This window comes from Pinus tabuliformis, chromosome 6 (assembly GCF_031772625.1).
Source record: "Pinus tabuliformis cultivar Carrire ecotype Pingquan chromosome 6, CPIR1, whole genome shotgun sequence".
Classification (NCBI taxonomy): domain Eukaryota; kingdom Viridiplantae; phylum Streptophyta; class Pinopsida; order Pinales; family Pinaceae; genus Pinus; species Pinus tabuliformis.
This window is the reverse complement of record NC_142292.1, coordinates 1840226765-1840245052: the sequence shown is the minus strand read 5'-3', so window position 1 is coordinate 1840245052 and position 18288 is coordinate 1840226765.

Here is an 18288-nt window from a genome sequence, read left to right as displayed (position 1 = left end):
TGGAAGCCACAACTGTTGGTGGTGGAATCAAGTTGATCCGACGGTCGGTTTGTGAGATATCGTCTGCCCTAGTTTGATGATGAAGCTGCTAATGATGATGCTGCTGATCTAGGGTTTGCCACTGCTGGTATGAATCAGATTTATTGTACTATTTCTCTTTGCTGAATTATTGAAGATAAAATAAGATTTGATCAAAGGGTTTCCCCACACATTGTGGGGTTTGTCCCTGGCTAGCCACCACATCTTGTGTCTCTTATCTTGGCTTGTTTCATTTAATGTTCTATCTGCACTTACTTTATGTACATGTGATTGCTAATCTGTGGAATATAATAAGGAAAAGAAGTAAACTGTTATAAGCATATAACATACCACCCCCATGAGGATGGAGCGATACCGCTCGAGATAGACACCCCGGAGCCGGAAGATAGAACCATAAGATAGAACCTCCCGCATAAACGAACGAGTGGAGAACGAGTGAGAGCTGCCGATAGCCAAGTGGATACACAATCAGGTCAGTTAGCCCGGGTGTGAGTCAGTCAGTCCGGGATCCGTGCACATATTCCGGGGTCAGGACGTCACCAATTATATGAAATATGCCATAGCCAATAGCACTTAGCTGTGTTGTGTTTTAATTTAACAACAAGCAACATCAACCACATGCACCATTCAAAAGCTCAGTCTTTAATGCAAAGTTTTTATAGAAAAATGTACACATGTATATATCCTGTATATAGGCTAGTCAATGTTTTCAAATGAACATTTACATATCTAGATAAAACATGTTGGCATCATTAGAATTTTCTCAAAATCCTTAATCTTATGATGAATCTAATTATTTATATGAAATGCACTGATGTACATTATGATTATCCATGTATTAACTGACATTTTGTTAAACACACATGGGTAGCGAGAGAATCTGAAGGATAAAACATGAGAGTAAAATTTTTATTCACAAATGATTTACATTTATAGTACATGTTGTGACCTTTGGGTTTCACATCCCAAGGTCTCTTGGACTCTTTTTTTCCATTCGGCTTCCACACTAACCCATTGAGGATTAGGTGTCCAACATTCCCCCCCTTAATCCGAAGGGTTATGTATGAGTCTGAGAAGAGAGCTGTAATACAAAATGTGAAAAAAATGCATGGCAACACTAGGCTGAATGTGCTCTCTGAAATGTTGGTATAAATGGCGGTGGTTTAAGGATGACCACCAACACTGGAACGCTTAGTGCATTCCCGGAACTTTTCCAAAACAGGCAAGAAACTGAAGTCTTCTGCTAGAGGAAGTGCTCCTATTGTTTTGAAGAGGGAAACCTTCAACCATGAATGGGAGGTCTCACCCCGCATAAAAGGGAGAAATTCAACCTGAAAAGAGAAGTCTCAACCTGTGATGGTTTAAGGATGACCAACAATTTTGGAATGCTTAATGCAATTCCTGGAACTCTTCCAAAAATGGCAAGAAGCTGGAGTCTTCTGCTAGAGGAAGTGTCCCCAATTTTGTTCCTGGAATTCTTCCGAAACTGGCAAGAAGCTGAAGTCTTCTGCGAGAGGAAGTGTCCCAAATTACCAACTGAAGGCATGTTCATGGGCATCTTTGTCTCTGGCTACAACTATGAAACTGGTGTGGTAGGTTGTGGCTCAGGCTTGCTTGATGTGACTTTGAAGCTTGTAGATGACCATCATTTCCCCCCCTGTTAGATACAAGGTGAGATGATGGAGAAAACTCAACTACAAGACTGGTTCAATACTCTGGAACAAGTTTTGACTTGTGTTTGGAATATCTTCTTGGCCGTTGATGTCCATTGCCAAGAAGCGATCCATCCAAGATGAATCTTTGTTCTTGCAAGATGTTTGTTTCTGAAGAATTTGTGTGAAGAATGAGTGGTTTTATGACAATGCTTACATGGATGAAGATCAAAACAGTGATCTTTCAAATGGCCAACTAGGTCACAGTGTTGGCATTTCACAATCTGTTGTTGTTGTTGTTGTTGCTGTGGAAGAGTGGCAGAGTCTGGAACAACTGGAGGTGAACTGTCATGAATGAATCCAGCACTATGAAACTGAATGGGCTTGGCATAGTCTGGAATATGAAAGGACAAGTCCTTGTCATATCCAAGACCAGTTCTGTGCTTGTTGTGGACAAGCTGTTCCCAAGGTTTGATGATGGGCTTGGGAAGTGCAGACTGAGTTTCTGCATCTGCATGTACAACTGCTGCTTTATTGGGCACCAAACCTGAACCAACTGTAACATTATTGACTTGCTTATGATGGGTTGCAGTCTCAATGTTCTGAACAAAAACATGTTCAGAATAACTCCTTTATTTTAATTCTTCTTGCTGTAGCTGAGATTTGAGCTGCAAAAAATCAATTTTCTCTTGTACATTTTGTAGACAGACCTGAATGTCTGTGAGAGAAACTTTGCTGACTTTTAATGTATCATGATTAGTAGACAATATGAGAGTTTTGAGGAACTCTAATACTTCACTGATTCTAGCCATTTTTTTTTCAATGTCAGATTTACACCTTAAAAACTGATCACAACTACTACTCAGTGCAGAAAAGTAATACCCACTCGCAGTACACAACAATATCCTTTATAAATGTGTAGCAAATGAATCAAGGAATCAATGCATATATATGTAGACAGAGAGTATAATGAGTTTTAATACCACAACTGGGGCAACAACAACTGCAACATGCTTGGATCCTTCAAATACTCCTTCACTTTCAAATCAGAAATGATGGCTATCAAAACTTCAACAATTATAACACAATTCTCTGATCTTGCCACTTTCTAGCAATGAAGATAAGCAATGAGAGTAAATTCCAACAAGGAATTTCAGACCTAGAATGCTGCTCCAACACTTAGGTCATAGGCATTGGAATGAGTCTCTAGCATGCTGAAACAACAGTGATAGACCTCCTTACACATCCAAATACTTACAAACTGTATAGTTGTTAGCAGTCCCTCTGGATAAAACAATCGTAAGTCAAAGTGTTTTGATTCTCGAACTAATAGTGGAACCCTCCACTCTGAAACAGTAATTTCATGGAAAGTAGAACCCTCCACTCAGAAGCAATAATTTCATGGAAATCCGGACACAACTATTTTCATAATGCACAGGTTTGTGGCAAAATATCATGACGATGTTGCCTACCTGGAATCTTTCACCATGATGTGATAGAGATTATCACGATCAGTCCACAATATCAATGATCCAATGGTATGGCACTGCTCCCTGAACTCTGTAGTGAGTCTACGCCCTCAAAGAATAGGATGAAGAATTTTAGCGCGGACAGTGTCTGAGGTGAACATCAACTGAGGAAGTGTAGTATCGCAAACCAGCCTGCCCGAGTTCTGTCAACCATGACTGCATTTCTTTCAATCCCCATGATATATGTTGCAAGATCTACGATTGGAGGTTTCTGTTTAAAATAACAAATAGAGAACATACATTGATTTCCCATGGGAAATGCCCTCAGATTTCTATGTGGGGATTGCTGTAGTCTCCAAGTTGCAGAAAGGTCGACTAGTTTGGAAAACTAAAACAATGAACATAAATCATGCACATTTTCAACCATTGTTCAAAGCCTGCAGTTCACCATTCAATGCACATACTGGAATGGCTTTCAATGCACCATTCCCATGCTACATTCCCAGGGGCCAGCATTCAATGTTGTATTCAACATTCCATTCCCATGATGTATATGAACCAACACATGTACTTCAACAGAGTTAAACCAACGCACAGAGAATAATATACGCACTGAGATATTCAACACATCTTCATCGCACATACCAGAATGCAGAATCCTCTTGTGGCGGTGATATGAAATTATGAGGGTCACTTTGCCTTTTCTCTTCTCACAACATTTGCTGCTACGCAATTTACAACGCTCACTCTGACGCAGTTTTAGTGTTACAATCAACGAAATAATGGAAACAGTGAAACAAAGGGAGCACTGGGACCTGTCATAGTCAGGTGATGATTTATTTACATTTCCAGAATGCAAAGATGATTTACGATGTGGACAAATGGACAGTGCTATTTTTAGAAGAGTGGGTGAGATCAATGATACATAAAATGTTCTTTTCAGTAATGGACTAATGCCAAAGTAGCGGATGGAAGCATAAGGAGTTACAAGGGCAGTGGGATGCTAAATTGAGACCTGTGCTCTAATACGCAGAGGAGTTCAACCGATTTTTTGAACCGATTTTTTTGTTTGTTTAGGAGTTCAACGTGCAGGAGCGGCAGAAGATATGGAAGCTTTCGGGAAAATCCCTTATTGAGAATACTATATGCATATTAAAAAAACTGTAACTGTATTAATACCAAAACCACATGTAATAATAGAAAATACCAAGATTCGTAGGTAGAGTGGGCAGTGTAACCATGAATCATCACAAAGTATTCAACGCATATGCCAAAAAAAACAGCGTATAGCCAAAACACATTCAACATATATATATACCAGTGTTCTTCAAAATGGGAGCAGCGTTCTCCACCTGGAGCAGCATTCAAATCAGGAGCAACGTATTCAATACAGGGTTACCATCTCGACTTCTGAAACCCTCGGTCCAAGAACATTTTCTTTGTCATCGCTTCGTATGACACAAGCTCAAGCGTGATTCCTCAGCAAAACAACGGTCATACATTCCTTTGGCATGGAGATAGACCGCAGAGTGCTCAGTGCTTCAGGGCATGCTCGCATAGAAAACGTTGACAGTCCAGATGGAATATGGCAGAGGCAGCATCATTTATGGACAGTCGCCTTCTGGTAGATAGAGAGCGCAGGAAAGGAATATGGTAGTCAGAGGTCAGGTAACGTAGAAGAGAGTCTTAAAATAGCCAAAGTCAGGTGCAGCATATACAGTGTCAGAGGTCAGGTAGAAGAGGCAACAAATTTCTGGCAGACAATGAATTAATGGAGCGTTTCAGGTAATGGGCAGAACTGACATATATATATATATATATATATAAACCACAAAACAAGTGGCTCAAATTGGAGCAGGACCAACGATCGCCTGCTCTGATACCATGTTAAACACACATGGGAAGCGAGAGAATCTGAAGGATAAAACATGAGAGTACAATTTTTATTAACAAATGATTTACATTTATAGTACATGTTGTGACTGTTGGGTTTCACATCCCAAGGTCTCTTGGACTCTTTTTGTCCATTCGGCTTCCACACTAACCCATTGAGGATTAGGTGTCCAACACATTTGATCTAAGATCCATTCAAGTATATACTAGCAAGCAAAGGTATTACTATGGAAATTGGTTGTTAAATCAAAATGACAACTAGTAATTAAGCTACAATGCTACATTAAAAGCTGACATATCTTCAAATATGTATGCTACCATCAAGCCTAGAGGAGCATATTTTATTCATCTTTGTGTCGAGTTTTCAAGAAGTCTCAAATCATGAGATCAACATCTGATCCACATTATTTGCACCTTCCATATGAAGGAATCTAGCTCAAGAGATGATCAATTACAAATAGCGGCAAAGGATATTTTCATGCATAGATCCCCTTGTGATTGCAAAGAACTACTATTGAAGAAAATTATGAAAATGCTTCTACAATTAGAAGGCCATCATGTGATTGAAACATTGTGCCGCACTCAATTGCATCACTAGGATTTCTCCAAATCCTTCAACTTCATTATTATGGCCATAAATATTTGGTGATATTAAAGCTATATGATTATGTTGGAAATAATACTGAGAGGGGGGGGGGGGGGGGGGTGAATCAATATTATCTGGTCAATTATTTTTCATTTCACAATCAGATTTGTATACGCTACTTCAGTTAGTAAAAACCGCGTATGTACGCAACTACAGTTAAGGAAACCAATGTATAACCAACAGACTTGTAATTTAAATTATCCTTCAGATGTTGATCATTAATCTGTGCATCAAACCATATAAACAGTAACCGGGAACAATAAAACAGAACAGGCAGTCACACATAAAAACACAAGATATAAGGTGGAAACCCAATGTGGGTGAAAACCACCTGCTGCAATTCATCTCTATCTTCTTTTAATTAGAAACTTCTTTTTACAATGTTTTTACAACCTTCTCTCATTCTCCAGCTTCTCCTGGAAGGGAGCTACAACCCCCTTAGCTCTTGTACTAGTTTAGGTACTAGTACGTAGGTGCTGACCTACAAAAGGCTACAACCTTCTATTTTCTTCTAGGGACCACGTTTCATAAATTTTTAGACTGGATCCATAAATAATATCAATCAAACATCAAGTATATCTGCATCAACCAATCTCCTTTGCACCAAACAAAACTTAATCAAATAGTCACCTCTCTGAATGTTGTACCTAGAAACTAGTAACAGTAACCAGCCACCAATTCTGAACCTAGAACACTGCAGCAATAAACAGAAGTAGCTAAAACATATTTCAAGAGATGTACACTACTTCAATGTGTACAACCTGCATGCATACGCTGCTGAATTAAGGCCAACCTGCATATACGCTATTTTGAATTTCCGAACCAGTGTGTATATGCGCCTTGCTTCGCTGAACCTGCATACAGATCTATAAAAGATAATTTATCCTTTTCACTTATTCAGACATCAGTTATACCCAGATTATTAGATTTATAGATCAAGTCATGCGCCAAATATAACAGATCAAAATCACACAAAGATACTATTATTCAAGCCTTAGGATCTTGACCCATCAATAGAACTTATCCTTCTCCTTGCGCTTAGGTTCCTCCTTGATTCAGATCCAGCTATGCACCATAACCCAATGACCAGTGTTCTAGATCTTGCCTTTCATAAGATATACAATAATTCCATGAATGCCTTTGCCTAATGATCTCCTTCCCCTTTTATAGTCTTAGGCCTTACTCAATACCATGGTCCAAAACCACTTAGAACCAATACTTGGGGTGCAATACCTGGGTTTAATACTTTGGACGAGATACCATGGTCCAAAACCATAGGTCCAAATACCAAGGACCAAATACTATGGACTAAAATAAGTTTTCCCACATATACGCGCTTTTCCGTGCATGAAAGTGCGTGCATACGTATACGTGACTTTTGATCGGAAATACCGCGCATATACGCAACTTCGTCAAAGGGAACCTATGTATACCTCTTTTTCTTTCGTTCTGAGAGTCTGAACAATGATCTACCATCTGAGTGAGTTGCCATCAATGACAACACCAGTGTGATAGTGCCAAACCAGTGTCATAATGTCAACAATCTCCCCCTTTGGACTTGATGGCAACCCCAAGTCACTCAAAGTCATTCTCCCCCTTTGACATCAAGGGCAAAGGGTTCTTCTCCCCCTGAATACATGCTGAAATCTCTGCTTTCCTGTGCTGTCCATGCTCCCCCTTACTGTAGGCAAGGTCTGCAAGAATATGTTCTACAAGAAGATATATGACTTTATACATCATAAATGAAATTCCTATTACCAAAGCCTCATACATACATCCATCTCCCAACCAAGTGGGGATATAACTATATTGACTTATCCACCCAACCAAGTGGGGATACACCAAAAGTTTACACAAGATAAAACAAGAACATTACACCATCCATCCCAAGCACAGTGGGGAAACCAAAGTAGGCTGTTACATGACCTTAATAATAAAAGACATACATGACACAGAGACAAAAAAATCTAAGGTCTTCAACTAACATCAACAACATCTGTCAATCATCATTCAAATGGGCAACCATGATCTTCTTCTGCACCTGTTCCACCTGAACAAAAACAGCTGTGAAATTGAACCAATATCTTCTAAAATAATGCCAACAATGCATTATTAGAAGTATATGCTCCCCTTGAGCCTGTGCCAAATGGTCTTTGTCAGACCCATATCAGACTCTTTTCATCCTGAGTCTGGTCCCACTGATTTTCTTCAACCAAAATATACACGACTGTATCCACAGAAACCTGCGTATGTATGCGGATACGCTTCATGAAATTCACTTACAACCACTGTTCTCTGAAACATATAATTTCAACAGCAAGATGATGCATCAACTACTCCCAGCTTCTGTCTGAGGTATTCAAATGTCTCCTTGGGCAGTGGTTTGGTGAATATATCATCAACTTGTTCCTTGGAGGGGACATACTCCAATTTGACCTTTTGTTCAAGCACTTGTTCTCAGAGAAAATGATATTTGATAGGTATGTGCTTGGTCTTCGAATGCATGACTGGATTCTTTGAAATACCGATTGCACTTGTATTATCACATAAAATGGAGATAGGTGGAGTACAAGTGATTTGTATGTCTTGCAATGTTTGCATCATCCAAAGGAGTTGTGTGCAGCAAGACACAACAGCCACATATTCTGCTTCAGTTGTAGATAATGCAGTTGAACTTTATTTCTTGCTAAACCAAGATACTAATATGGAACCCATAAAGAATGCCCCACCACTAGTGCTTTTTATGTCATCCACGCTTCCTGCCCAATATGCATCTGTATATGCATGAAGTGTGAGATCTGTGTCTCTAGGATACCATAAACCATAGTTTTGTGTTCCTTGAAGATATTTGAAGATCCTCTTAACTGCCTGAAGGTGTGCTTACTTTGGATTTGCCTGGAGTATTCCAACTATTCCCACTACATGCATGATGTCTGGTCGAGTACCTGTTAAATAGAGCAGACTTCCAATCATGGATCTATAGGTTGGTTGATGCACTGCTGCTGATTCATCATTTGCACCGAGGCTGCATCCTGTTACCATAGGGGTACATACTGGTTTCGAATCCTCCATCACATATTTTTTCAAGATCTGTTTGAGGTACTTGGTTTGTGATAGAAAGATACCGTCTTTGTTTTTTTGGACTTGTAAACCAAGAAAATACGTGAGCTCACCAAGCATGGACATTTCAAATTATTTTTGTATCACCAAGGCAAAATTTTGACTCATGTCTTCTTCATTGCTACCAAAGATGATATCATCAACACACACAACAAGTATTAGCAACTTATCATTGTCAATTTTTATATATAGATTGCTATCTGTTGAACCTTTTGTAAAACCTTGTTGATGGAGGTACTTATCAAAGCGATAATACCAAGCCCTGGGAGCCTGTTTAAGGCCATAGAGAGCCTTTTTGAGTCTGCATACAAGTTTTGGATCATTTCCAAGGATAAACCCATCTGGTTGCTCAATATACACTTCTTCTTCTAAGTCTCCATTTAGAAATGCAAATTTCACATCCATTTGATATACTTTGAACTTCTGAAAGCTAGAAAGAGCAAGGAACATTCTTATGGCATCAAGTCTAGCAACTGGTGCAAAGGTTTCTTCAAAGTCTATACCTTCTTGTTGAGCATACCCTTTGCAAACAAGTCTGGCCTTGTTTCTAATAACATCTCCATTCTCATTCAGCTTGTTTTTGAATATCCATTTTGTCCCTATGACATTCTTATCATTTGGTCTAGGAACTAACTCCCAAGTATTATTCTTTTCAATCTGCTCAAGTTCTTCATTCATGGCCTTGACCCAGCATTCATCTTTGCATGCTTCACTTATATTTTGTGGTTCAGTGGAGGAGAGCAATGCTAGATAGCTTGAAGCTTCTGAAATAGTTCTTCTTGTTTGTACACCTGCCTCTTTCTACCCCAAAATTTGAGTTTTTGGATGATTCTTCTGAACATACCTGGATGGAGTCTTTTCTTCTATCCTTATCTGTTCATATGGTGCCTCATGGTTTTCTTCTTCATCATAAGTCTGATTTGATGTTGAAGAATAGTCCTCATCATCTTCGAAATCTTCGGATTTTACCTGCCTAGGAATGTTTCCTTCTTCATCAACCACTACATCAATACTTTCAACAATTTTTCCAAGTATTTTATTGTAACACTTATATCCTTTGTTGTGGGGAGAGTAACCAAGGAGAATGCCTTCATCTGCTCTAGGTTCAAACTTCCCAAGGTTTTCATCAGTCCTTTTGATGTAACATTTGCTTCCAAAAATTTTGAAGTATTTTACCGTGGGAGTCCTACCATACTAAAGTTCATGAGGAGTTTGAGTGTTGTTCACCCAGACATTTGTCTTGTTGAGAATAGTAACTGCAACAAATGCAGCTTCACCCCAGAAGGTTGCGAGAGTTCCAGACTCATCAAGCATAGCACGAGCCATTTTTTGAACTGTTCTATTAATCCTTTCCACTACTCTATTTTGTTGAGGAGTCCTTGCAGTAGAGAATTCCCTTCTTATTCCATGTTCTTCACAAAAATCGAAAAATTCATCCGAGGTAAATTCCCCTCCTCGATTAGACCTGAGGCATTTGATTCTGCGATCTGATTCGTTTTCAACCAAGGCTTTGAATGCTTTGAACTTTTCGAAAGCTTCGTCTTTATGCTTCAGAAGTCCTATCCAGCACATCCTGGAAAAGTCGTCAATAAACAACATAAAGTATTCTTCTCCTCAAGGTGACCTTTTCCTAGATGGACCACATACATCAGTATGGACAAGTTCAAGTGGCTTGCTAGCTGATCCTTCATTCTCAGGGAAATTAGTTCTGGTTTTCTTACCAAACTGACATGATTTGCATATTGTATTGTCTGGAATTCCGATGTCAGGGAGATCATGAACTGCTTGATATTTGCATGGTTTCCTTATCTGAGAGAAGGTTAGATGCCCCAATCTTATATGCCATAGCCAATGTTCATCATTCTTGCTTAGATAGCATTGTTGTTTTCCTCCCTTGAGTATGTATAGATTATTTTGAGTTCTTATGCCTTTGATCACTGTTTCTCCTGTATCAAGCTCACGAACAATACATCCATTTGATCAAAATATTACCTCATTCCCTTGATCACACATTTGACTGACACTCAATAGATTATGCTTTAAACCATCAACATACATAACATTTCTAGCTTTGACCTTTTCTTTCAAAATAATAGAACCTTTACCTTTTATGAGTGCAGGGGTGTCATTTCCAAATGAGACCTTTCTTTCCTTTTCTAAGGCCCTATATGACTGAAGTTTTTCTTTATCACCTGTCATATGTTTCGAGCATCCACTGTCGATGTACCATTGATTTTCCTGTCCTTCTGCATATAAGGGTATCCCACATTTTTATGGTTGCGGTTCTTTCTTTCTCCATGTTTTGGGACTTAATGAAGCTTTCTCCTTTTGAGTTGTTTGCTGAAACCTACTCCTGCATTCAGAATCTTCATGGCTGAAGTTGTTACAAATATAACATTTTATTTCATTCTCAAGAGCAGAAAAGTTATTGTAGGTCCTTTTCATGATCCCAGTCATACTCCTTTGTTTTTGAGCTTCTCTAGTCATGATGGTCTTTGTTGGGTCATTAATATGCCATTATTATTATCACTTTTGAACACTTATCCCACCCATTTCCACTATTCTTCATCATATCATTTGTTATAATTTATCATTTAAATCCATTTTATAAATGATTTATGCTCTCATGGATGAATATTATTTATTCTCCTTTATTTCTAATAAATTGATGATTATGCATTATTTTATCAATGATAGTTCTAATAAGTTGGTTATAACATTATTCACCATTTTTAGCCTCCAGGGTAACTTCCAGATTGAAGATTTGATTTTTAAATCTGCCAACTCATAAATTCGCTGGTTTAAGGAGTGACAGTTTTGCGGTTGAGATTCTGAGCAAATGAAGACGAATCTGGAAAATCCGGAACATGGGTTTTGTCTAGAACGGGCCCAATTAACTTTTATCAAAGAACGGTTTGCCCAAATTCGGCTTTTACTGAGAGAAACACAGGGTTATTTGAGCACGATTTTCTCAGATTTGCTGTTGCGGCCGTCCTCCAAATCTCAGCTGCAAAGTTAAATTCGTCTTGCTTTTGTTGAGAGATGAAAGGAAATATATTTTCTTGTTGACCATCTGGTTAGAATCAACCCAAATTTGTAAAAGAAATCATGTTGTAATTATCTATGTTATAACTGCTCTCTGATCTTTCTCTATTTAAATGAAAACCAAGATAAGAGAGGGGGAGACTTCAGGATGACTTTGGGGATTCGAATGATGGCGAATTGATGATTTGAATTAGAGATTCAGAAGCAAGGATTCATGATAGGATAGGAGGAAGGAAGGATTGTTTTATGTTGTAAGTCTCAAAGCTTCAACTATTGTAATGATTTCACTATTTAATGATTAATACATAATTTGGGCGTTGCTGTTCACTCTTTTCCTTCTGAAGTAACCCAGCAGCGTCCGTTGGCGGCTAAGGGCCCAGCCTCTGGTGGAGTACGCTGCTGCTGTTGTGTATCATATCTTTACAATTGCTGCTGCTACTGTATATTATATTCTTTTGTTTTATGCGTGGTTTGCTTATCAGTTTTATTTGGTAATCTGATATGTTATGTTATTTTACATCACAGCTCCGTTACATTTGATTTATTGAGTAATATCATTTCTGAAGATAGAACCGTTATATTAACTTTGCAACGCATTGCTGTTTCTTTAAGTGCTGATATAAATGGTTTTTACAGGATACCGTTGCTATTCAATTATGGAATGACTGTGTTGTAACATTTGACCATTGGTATTATTGAATTCATCTTAGAAATTATATTTCCTTGCGATTGTTGAATCTATGAACGTTGCTGTTACATTCTAAAAGACAATCGTATTATTTATAACTAAGACTGACAAGTGGATTACCAAGATCAGATTACTATATTAGCGTGTTGCGTGTATATATGATTGATCCCTGCTGTTCCATAAAGTATATTCCATCCAGTTTGCTTGAGGAGGGAAGAGTGTTATTTCATAGCAGAGTGTGAGTAAGTTGGTTTTGACTCGCAAGATTTAGTTCTTTTGATTGCTGTTTCATTTACTGTTGTTCTATTTCCTTTTGCTATTCCATTTTACTTGCTGCCATTCCATTTCCTTGCAATTGCTGCTTTGGTGTGAGAGAAGGTCTAAGGCTGTAGTGAGCCAGCAAGTCGCTGCCTAGCTCCCAGACCTATGGTCCATGCTCTAATTTCCTTTCCATCAGTTTCTAGAGGGATGGGTTATCGCTTCCGCACCCTTGACTGATAAGCTGCCTTGTGTGATTTTATTCTTTTAGAGCAATTTAGTCATAGTTTAACATCTGTCTATTCTTGTGTTCTCTGAACGCTGTACTACTAAACATTACTCTTGAGTAAATAGCCGCCTCAGACTGAGTACACTCTTGAAATAAAAAGTCGTCCCTGGGTTGATAATTAATGTGAAGGTAATTAGGAGTTTAAAAGACACCTTTTTATCGCTCCACAGTCTTGTAGGCAACACATTGAGCAACTTTGTGTCCAAAGTTATGACAAGAGAAACATTGGCCATTGAAGAAACTCCTGCGATTATCAAACCTACCAACCAATTGATTGTAGTTTCCATTGACATCCATTCTTGAGGCAAATTGAGAATGATTTACCTGTGGTTGGTTGTAGCTTCTATTTATCCTTGAAGTAGATTGCCCCCAATTTACTTGGTGATCTCTGTTCATTCTTGAAGTAAATTGTCCCTGATTTACCTGGTGATCTGCATTATGCTTTTGTTGTCAATTGTCAACTGTTCACTTCTCCTTGCTACATTAAGATAACTTTTGGAGGTGGATGGCCTTTGTGCTTCTTCAGTATATCCAAGACCTGTCTTGATTAGAGGAGAACGCTGCACTTTGATAATATCATCTAAAGTTTCAGATCCTTTTAGCAAATCTAAGATTAAGAGCTTTTGATTTCTCAATATCTTTTCTAAGTCCCACAATTTCATATTCTAACTTTTCATTGTGTGTTTCCCTTTCAGCAAGTTGGAATGTCATAGTATCTATAATTATATTCTTTTCTTCTAAACAAATTTTAAGTTTAGAAATTTCTTCATAAAGACCTTCTTCATCTATACCATCCAAGAAATCATCATCTTCAAAGGCCATCAAAAGTCTATAATCATTACATTGTTCATCTTCATCACTATTTGAAAAACCATCACTGTCTTCATGTGTATAATAGCTCTTCTTACTTACATTCTGTTTTCTGTTCCATCTAACTGGTTCCTTACCTTTGTCAAGTTTATCTTTATGAGGACACTTGGAAGCATAGTGACCGATTCTTCCACAAGAAAAACATTTGAAAGGTAGCTTACCTCTGAACCTTCCAGAGCCCCGTTGAAGGTTCTTGACAAAGTTTGATTCTTCCTCTCCTTCTGACATATGTCCTGACTCATTGTAATCTCCTTTTCTTGAGGCTTTGAAAGCGACTTCTCTCCTATCTAATGGCCCCCCTTTTCTCATTTCGAAAGTAGTTAGGATTCTGTGCAGCTGTGACATGGTAAAGCTCTGTAGATTCTGCTTTTCTTCTATGGCAGAAACTTTTGATTCAAACTTAGAAGACAAAGATTTTAGAACCTTTTCAACCAAAGTAACTTATTTTATTTCTTCACCCAAGTTTTTCATACAATTAACAATCTCATCTATACGTAAGAAATAGTTAGCCACACTTTCATCATTGTGCATTCTGAAATTTTCATACTGTATTATGAGAGTTTGTAATTTTGACCGTTTTACCTGATCATCTCCTTCATAGCTTAGAACGATCTTGTCCCATATTTCTTTTGCGGTTTTGAGCTGCATAACCTTGACAAATTCTGATTGAGATAGACTCCCTAATAGAGTATTGACAACCTTTGCATTTGTTTCATACTACTTCTTACCAGCCGTATCTATAGGAGTTGTTGTTGGAAATGTGTATCTTATTTCCACGATATCCCAAACTTTTGTACCAAGAGATTGAAGATAGGATGTGATTCTAACCTTCCAATAGATGAAGTTGCTCCCATAAAAAATTGGTGGCCAGATCGATGCCTCTTTTTCGTAGTTGCTCATGATGATAGATCTTCCTTCAAGCGATCAAGCTTCTTCTTAAGGACCTGCTCTGATACCAATTGTTGGAAATAATACTTGGGGGGGGTGAATCAGTATTATCAGGTCAATTATTTTTCATTTCACAATCAAATTTGTATACGCTACTTCAGTTAGTGAAAACTGAGTATGTACGCAACTACAGTTAAGGAAACCAGCGTATAACCAAGAGACTTGTAATTTAAATTATTCTTCAGATGTTGATCATTAATCTGTGCATCAAACCATATAAACAATAACCAGGAATAGTAAAACAGAACAGGCAGTCACACATAATAACACAAGATATAAGGTGGAAACCCAATGTGGGTGAAAACCACCTGCTGCAATTCGTCTCTATCTTCTTTTAATTAGAAACTTCTTTTTACAATGTTTCTGTACTGATAGAGTCTTATACCAGTATGCAGGCTGCTACCTGTGGAAGGCTACAACCTTCTCTCGTTCTCCAGCTTCTCTTGGAAGGGAGCTACACCCACCTTAGCTCTTGTACTAGCTGAGGTACTAGTACGTAGGTGCTAACCTACAGAAGGCTACAACCTTCTCTTTTCTTCCAGAGACCACATTTCATAAATTTTCAGACTGGATCCATAAATAACATCAATCAAACATCAAGTATATCTGCATCAACCAATCTCCTTTGCACCAAACAAAACTGAATCAAATAGTCACCTCTCTAAATGTTGTACCTAGAAAGCAGTAACAGTAACCAGACACCAATTCTGAACCCAGAACACTGCAACAATAAACAGAAGTAGCTAAAACATATTTCAAGAGACGTACGCTACTTCAATGTGTACAACCTGCATGCATACGCTGTTGAATTAAGGCCAACCTGCATATACGCTATTTTGAATTTCTGAACCAGCGTGTATACACGTCTTTGCTTTGCTGAACCTGCGTACAGATCTATAAAAGATAATTTATCCTTTTCACTTATTCAAACATCAGTTATACCGAGATTATCAGATTTATATATCAAGTCATGCGCCAAATATAACAGATCAAAATCACACAAAGATACTATTATTCAAGCCTTAGGATCTTGACCCATCAATAGAACTTATTCTTCTCCTTGCGCTTAGGTTCTTCCTTGATTCAAATCCAGCTATGCACCATAACCCAATGACCAATGTTCTAGATCTTGCCTTTCATAAAATATACAATACTTTCGTCAATGCCTTTGCCCGATTATCTCCTTACCCTTTTATAGTCTTAAGCCTTACTCAATACCATGGTCCAAAACCACTTAGAACCAATACTTGGAGCGCAATAACTGGGTTTAATACTTTGGACGAGATACCATGGGCCAAAACCATAGGTCCAAATACCAAAGACCAAATACTATGGACTAAAATAAGTTTTCCCACATATACGCTCTTTTCCGTGCATGACTTTTGATTGGAAATATCGTGCGTATACGCGACTTCGTCAAAGGGAACTTGGGTATACCTCTTTTTCTTTCATTCTGATCTTTCATTTTGAGAGTCTGGACAGTGATCTGCCATGTGAGTGAGTTGCCATCAAGGACAACACCTGTGTCATAGTGCCAAACTAGTGTCATAATGCCAACAGATTAAAGTGCAAGAAGAGTTACTAGTGAGATTATGAAGGAAATTCTTTAAAGCATCAAAATCATAGTTGAAGAAGAACAAATTCCTACATATGAAAATTTAAATGAAGAGTCAATTCACCAATAACTTTATAAAAGAAGAAATGAAATCATACAAAGAGAGAATTCTCCATATCTATACAAGATGCAGAAAATAAAACTCATATATCTCATAACAACCAAATGAATGGACATTCATCTCCTCTCAATGACCAACTCTATTCTCTAGAGTCATTGAGATGCAATTTTTGGGCATTCATTACTAAGAAAATTTCAAGAACAACAAATTGTTGTACAAAAGACTGCTAGTGCATGTCATTGAAAAGGGCATCACTAGCATTGATCATTTGCATACATTAAAAATATTCAAAGGAAAAAGGGGAAGATACCTAAAAATTCAAGAAAACTGAGAGAGTAAGCACAAGGAAAGAAATGGAAGCCATCAAAGAGAACCAAGTGCTCAAAATGATTTCTATATAATGATAAGGTACAAATAGTGGCAAGGAATGTAACACAAGGAAAATGAAGAGTAACTTCTATGTGCAATTATGAATATCAAGATTTGACTGGAGTAAAAATGTCAATGGCAGAAAGACAAAACCATACATAGTAATGACAACAAGGTAGATGTGATATTGATTTTATTAACAATATTTGTAACTGATGAACATTGTAAATGTCACCAATATGCTTTCAATAGATTTTGGACAAAATGATGGTCTATTCCAATAAAATCCTGACATTCACATTAATTTGGCCAGAGAAATTAAGCTAGGGGTCTTAAAATAGATATCTATACAAGTGCATGTATTAATTTGTATACTGTGGTGGTAGAAGTGGGATTGGACCAACGCTAAAATTACCTGGGACAACATTAAATCTCCTGAAGCAGCGATAAGTTCTTTTAAATTCCATGAACAATAATGACAACTTGGCGGTGGAATAATAATTATTCAACATGGTGTAAATGGTGTAAATATTGACACCTCCAGCCTTGTACAAATTGTATGCAACATTCGGTGCATTATCCATGAATAAATTATATGCACCGTTTTTATTGTAGCATTAATATATTCCATTGCAGCGTTAATATTGGAGGTTCTTTATGATACCTTCAACATTAATAAGTTAATGTATTTCAATGGGGCGTTAATGTATTGGAGCGTTTTTATTTTACGTTGAATGCAACGTTTTTATACCGTGTTGAATGCAACGTTTCAACACCATTAATTGCTACACTAATATGCAGCGTTTGAGTTTGATAAAGGGTTAACACATACTCCAGTGTTAATCGTTCCAACACCATTGAATGGTCCTTCCAATATGCAACGTTCATTTTATGGTCCTTCCAACATGTAACCTTTGTTTCACCACTATGCAGTGTTTAAGTTTGACATAGGTTCAATATGCACTATTCATACACTCCAGGGTTGGGCATGCCTTCGATATATGTTCATTATATTATATGCAACATTTTTTATTATTATCACTTGTAAATGAAGCAGCCAGAAAAAAAATCCAATGAAGCAAAAATAATACATATTCAATGGAGCATTGTTGTTAATTCAATGGAGCAGCCATAGTGCAAATTCAATGGTGTAATTTCAAGCGTTGGTGTCAATGTAGTATGGAGCAATGTGATAATGATATATTGTTGCTTCCTTTATAAATTAGGGTTTTTCTTTTTTCCCTAACATGCAACGTAGGGGCATGAAGCTTTCGCACCTGAGTCAGGATCGATTCCTGTCGATGCTGCGCGCTGCTGCGGTAGCAT